Below are 6,279 nucleotides of genomic sequence, written 5' to 3'. Positions count from 1 at the left end.
TTGCAGTTGCCACAAGTCTCGGAGCTGAAATTGACCACAGAGATGTCAAAAACGCCTATCTCTAAGGTACACTGCCACTGGACCAGAAAATCTACATGGAACTTCCTCCGTACTACTCCGAATTTAAATCCATTCCAACCCACCTTCATGGAAAGCGATAATGGGCAAAGTATACCACTCAAGAGTCAACCTAATATCAGAGCTACGGGAGTAGCACCAACACCAAATCAACCCAAAACCTAGTAAACCTCTGTGTAAAGTCTATCAATAACTCTACACACCAGGAAAGATTGCAAGGGTGGACTGCTTGGCAAAGGTTACGCACAAGATCACAGTCTCAGTATCGTATGAAGGTCTTATAAAATCAATGTGTAACTGCAAGTGTAAGACACCACAGCTACGGGGGTTCTAGGGTTTGTAGGGGCTCCATTTATTGTCCAGTGGACTAGGTGGGACTCTGAATTTTGTCTATGGTAAGACTAATTCGAATGATTGGAGACTATTGCCCTCGACGGACACGAAAACTAAGTCCTTGGCGGACACGAACGCTAAGACCCTCGACGGATCACGAAACAGTAATCAAGACCTCGGCGGCCTATGGACGGATAGTTCTCTAGTTTTGACCTCGATGGTCTCATATGTTCAAATCAAATCTTATCGTTTCACTGCATGAAGACAGGGCAAATCTCTCTATTGGTGTCAAGAGCAGTTACTCACGGGCAACCCACTCAGGACTTTCCTACGCACGGGTAGTACTTTTTTATCTACGGATACATGAGCTGTTTTTATACTACTTCTACGCTAGCTTTGTAATCCTATCTCTACTTGCTTCATCTCTAAAAATAATGCACCGTAGCTACAAATCCATGTGGAATCTTATCGCTAGGGACTGCTACATGTGCAGAATCTTGTCTACGGAGCTTTTCCGTATTCGAATCATATGTTTTGGACCAATCTGGACCGATCTTCATTTTTGTTTCAGCCTGTAGAATGGACCTACATAGGCGTACCATATGGTATTTCCTGCCTACGGACCTTATCCTGCATTTCGACGTTATCAAATCATATGGACTTTGTGTGTCCAAGTAGTTCCAGCATATGGATCCAGAGTTCCGAATCGCCATAGCACATGAACAGCGCGGACTCCAAGATCCGTTGTTCATTCCTGCCTGGTTCCTGGGTACTCTATCTGTGATCTGGGATCTGTATCATGTCTTTTTGTCTTTTTCTCAGATCGGGACTCGATCTACGGTCATATCAAATTTCTCCTAGTCTGTGTGGTCCAATGTCCGATTTCTTGTCAACTAAATCCCCCGTAGAAGTAGGTACTCCTAGTATGAAGGTCTTTTGACTTTGTTAAGTTCTGCTACGAACAGTTCTGTGAAGACTACAAGTCTTCTAATAGTACAATCCCTTGATATGCCAGTGCATAGTAGAATGTAGAGAGTAGAACTCGGTGAATTACCGCTTAAGTCCTCTGCTCATAGTGTTCTACAGGTTTCGAACGGTCATACAGTTTTCTGACACGATCTACGGCTCTCTCTAACTGGTCTAGCTGCGCCGACGGCACATCCTACTAGCAGCACTAGCTTTAACTAGCAATTCGGGCTCACTCTAGTTCTTAATACGATAAATATCGCTCCGTAGCACTGTTTTAAAGTGCAAAAAGAACCTTGTAGCATAGTCAACTAAGTCGCATTATCTCCCCCAAACAAAAGAGGACTGTCCCCAGTCCATCTACGGACTGAGCACAACATCATCTTCTATCGTTTGAATTGATCTACGGCTTTTTCATTTAGTAGTTCTACTAAAAGCCTTCAAAATGGCCCGTAGATCTACTTAATCTTATCTACGGTGTACACTCTAGTGTACAACCGTCAAGTCTCTGACTTAGAGAAATTTTGAGCTCGAGCTCTACGCTGACCAGCGCTAATGTTCCCAAAAAGGAAATGTTCCGACATCAAAATGATTTTCCCACGCCAGAACTCCTACGATGCAATGTTCCGTCGTTAATTACTTCCATCATTTCTTAATTATGGCCTCATCATTCCATAGATGATTTCAACAGCCTCGAGGCTTTAATTTCCGTAGATCTAGAATATTCTACGGGTCATGTGCCTGTTCATATGCTTCGTCATGTTGAACTTAGTGGCTGCAGTTCAAACTCAGCCACAATTCATTTCTTTCTTCCTTTCCCCCACCTTCCTTACGCGTGCAGTCTGCTGTACGTCCTATCCGCACTCTTGCCGCTGCTTCTCTCGTTGTCAAGGTAGGTTCTCCGAGATCTACGGTGCTCCAGAGTTTGCTCTGAGGCCCGTAGATCGCTTCTTATCTTATCTGCTTCACCGTCGCACACTAATGCGACATCGTAGATCTTTTCAAATGCCATCTAGACCAGACAAAGGCAAGGGCAAAGCCAAAGCCGCGCCTTCTGCACCGTCTCCTCCTCCATCTGCCATTCTCGACCTTCTGGAGGGAAATTTGCGCGTAATTCATGACTGGACAGCCGGCCTTCAAATCCAATACATCGCCAATGTTATCGACGTGCCCCGCATGCAGCGGGAATTTCGGAAACATAGCACCCTTTTAGTGCGTTTTTCCTCTCTTATCTATCCTTTACTTTTCTGACTTCGCCGTAGAACGATACTCATCGTCAACTGGTCCGGTTTCAGGAAGAAGACTGGATCACACCTGCTCTCCGTATACTGGCCTCGCTCTCAATGCTAGCCGACGATTGGGTGATCCCTTCTGATGAATGGCGGTATACTCCCGAAGCTGCTGAAACGCTTCTGGATCGTATCGGCGGGGTAAGTCTCCCTTTTGCTCTTCCGTTTTCTCCACCTAACCCATCTGTAGACCTTTTTCTTCGACCAGCCGCCCCCAGAAGTTTATCTTCCAAACGCTCCGAGGTCGGGTCTTCGATCTACGGCAAGTTTTATCTCCATTTCTGAACTTGTTGGAAGAGGCTAAAGTTCGATTATTGTAGCCCCCCACCATCGTTCCTCCTCCCTCTGCTGTAGCTTCAAGCTCAGCAGAAGTTGCTATGGGTTCACCCCTAGCAGCTGGTACTCTGCGTTCCCTTGGTTCATCCAGGGAAGTAGAGACTTCACTCCCAGTGGCCGGGCCATCGAAAGTTTCATCCAAGCGCAAGGTAAAGTATCGTTTTCACATCATTTCTTATTCTGCTCACAAATTTTTAGGCTCCCGAATCGCCTATGGCTGGGCCATCGCAATTGAAACGACCTAAGCCTGTGCGAGCCTTCGTTAACAAAGTCGCTTTTGTCGAATCTTCGGGTGAGGACAATTCTCCGGCGGTAAGCTCTTCATTTTCTATCATCTGCTTCAAGCTCTAATTCTTCTGGTTTCTTAGCGTTACAAAACCCGTTCTCGTGGCAAGAAAGTTCCTGTCCCCGTAGCTTCCGAATCTGAGACTATGGTGGTAGATTCGCCCCCCAAACCTTCGCCATCGAAAGCTGCAAAAGGCAAAGGTAGGGAAAAAGCGGTCACAAAACCAGCCCCAGCCACCGTAGACGACCTGTGGGCGTCTTCTACTTCAGCTCACACCTTTCCCGAGTCTTGGATTGGTGAAGCACGGAGTGAGTTCCTCACTTTCTACTCTTTCTTGTCTCTCGGTTAACTTTGGGACTTAGACATGGACCTTCAGTTCAATCTAGGCGAGGCTACGCTAAGCCTCGAATCGATCTTGAAAGCTGGTAGGTCCGTAGCCTTCGTAAGTTCCCCTATTTCTCTTCTTATTCTATCACAACTGACTGATCGTAAGCAGTTTGATCGCTTTACGCCTTGTGGCCGCTGTACCCATTTTGGCTACAAAGACTGTAAGCCCACTTGGGTCCCCAGCGGAAAAGCTGCTCTTTGTCCTTCCTGTGCTCGATGCTTTGCAGGGAAGCAAAAGTGCACTTTCTTCGATCCCGACAGTACTATGGCGGGTTTGAAGAAGATTGAAGTTGCTTCTAGCAACAATCAACGTAGGTGTCTTTCTTTTCATCTTTTACTAATTTTTCCTTTCTCACTTTCTGTTTTAAGTTTTGGCCAAGATCGCCCTACGGCTCCATCGTGAGCTACAGGCGTATGAGGATCTCCGAACTGCCCAACTCGCCGCATATCGATCCGCTTTGTCAGCTCTGGCTAACATCCGAGAGAGCCAGTGGATGCTACGGGCTGCAGGGAGGGACCCTGTCGAAGTTTTCAAAGGTCTCGAGACCGATGAAGATTTCCACATGGCTCCCAGCCAAGTTAGAGCTCTTTCTGAAGTACTGGGTTGGCCAATCTCGGCCCTTGTCGCAGATGAAGCTGAGGCGCCGATTCTCTCTCCTCGACCGGTAAGCCTCTTTTTATCTACGGAAGTTCTTAATTTCATTTCTGGTTGTCTCTTTCTAGCTGTCCCCTTCCTTCGATCCGCCAGCTCCCGTAGCTAGTTCTGGGATCTTTGAGAAGGTTGCTGAAGTTGACACTGGAGGTGAAGAAAAAGATGAGTCCGATGAAGATTCATCAGCCGCTGAAGCTCCCTTGTCCGTAGAGGAAGCTATTACCATCAAGGACGCTGAGGAGGCTGTTCCTTCAGTAGCACCAGGATCTGTATGTCGTTCTTATATTTTTATCCTATCTTTTTATTCATATCGCCTCCCTAGGAAGTGGAAGTTAAGGTCAAAGACCTGATCGACGACGAAGCTGAGGAAGCTGTAAGTCGTCCAAAGTCTTCCGTAGATTGCTTCTAATTTCCTTTCTCTAGAGTTCCGACGAAGATTCGAGTGCCGACAGCGAAGAGGAGAGTGAGGACGAAGAAGACGAGAAATCTTCCTCTTCGTCTGACAACCTCGAAGGTCTTTCACCCGTCACTCGGGCCGTTATGGAAAAGCTGGCACGGGAAAGGCTAGCCTATGAAAAGGCATTTGGCCGTCCACTGTTTCGTAAATGGTAAGTTCCATTTTTATCATCGAACTTGTTTCTAACTCTTCATTAGAGCGTAGTCTTTCACTTTTGAACTAGTCCTGACTTTAGATACTCGCACTTCATCTCTTTTGTAATCATATCTCGGTTTTCTTGTATTGTATCAATAGCCTACAGCTACTGTAGCTCTTCTTGACTCTTCTTGTACTGGACTATAAGTCCTCCTTTCTTGTATTTTTGATACGCGCTGTGGCGCCTAAATTCCTTTTTGTAATATCATTTCCTATCTTGTAGTATAATCAAACTTGTTTGATTTGTATACTGTGTGAACTAAGTTCAAATGAGCTCGACTTGAAACTCTAATTGTTAAGTCCAAGTCTCATCAGCCGTAGCTCACTCATCTCTATGCTCGGAGTTAGATGAATCTATCCGTAGCACATTGTTCAATCATTCCTATCGCTATGCATCTCTCGTGTAGGTTCTCGCTTATAAGTTTTTCTAAGCGATGATTATCTTTTCAGGATCCGTAGGTACACCCGTATGTTCATGTAGGTGTCCAAATCGCAAAACTTGAATCTACGGTCAAATTTTCAGGAACCTAAGGTACCTCTCCCCCCAAACAAATGAGCAGTCAACTCCTGTTGACTAGATGTTGGATCCGGGAGTCCTTTAGGACCATAAGGTAGAGAAAGTCATCTACGGCTGGATAGTAGAGCGTAAAACATATAAAAGGTTGACCGTAGATAGTCAATTCTTCACTACCCAGCTCTACCAGCATTCGTAGTAACCAATTCTCAACTCTTACATTCTCATATCTTTAAAATGTCCACTCGTAGTGAATTCGTTCCCACTAAAATCTGGGTCGAACGCGCTGCTCCGATCATTGAACAAGTCAGCCAGTTGCGTCCCTACGCTAACAAACTGTCCGCCGAGCTGTTCACCAAACAGCTTCTCGACGTTGTGGTACGTTCAGCACCGCTCTTTCATCTCTGTTTCATTGCAATGCTTCTGCCGTAGGTTCAGACCAAGCTCCAAAGCTACCAGTCTGCCAAAGACAATGTCGCGTTCGATCTTTATCGCAACATCGTCGAGATGGTCACCGCTGACATCGAGCAGTTCTCCCTCGATAAGAGTGTTGACTTCGCAAAGGCCAAATCCTTCTACGTCGAGAATGTGCGCTGTGCGCAACAAGGCATCTGCTATCAAGCACAAGAATGTAAGCTCTTAGTTTATCAATCTTTCTAATTTTCAATATTGACTTCGCCGTAGGGAGCTAGCTCTTCTCGCAACGAAGCTACTATCGAAATCTCTGATACTGAAGAAGCAAACTATAAAGTCAGCCCTCCAGTTTGTTCTAAACCTAGTTTTTGT

The sequence above is a fragment of the Marasmius oreades genome, chromosome 11 (assembly GCF_018924745.1).
Source record: "Marasmius oreades isolate 03SP1 chromosome 11, whole genome shotgun sequence".
Lineage (NCBI taxonomy): Eukaryota > Fungi > Basidiomycota > Agaricomycetes > Agaricales > Marasmiaceae > Marasmius > Marasmius oreades.
Note: the sequence above shows the minus strand (reverse complement) of the source record.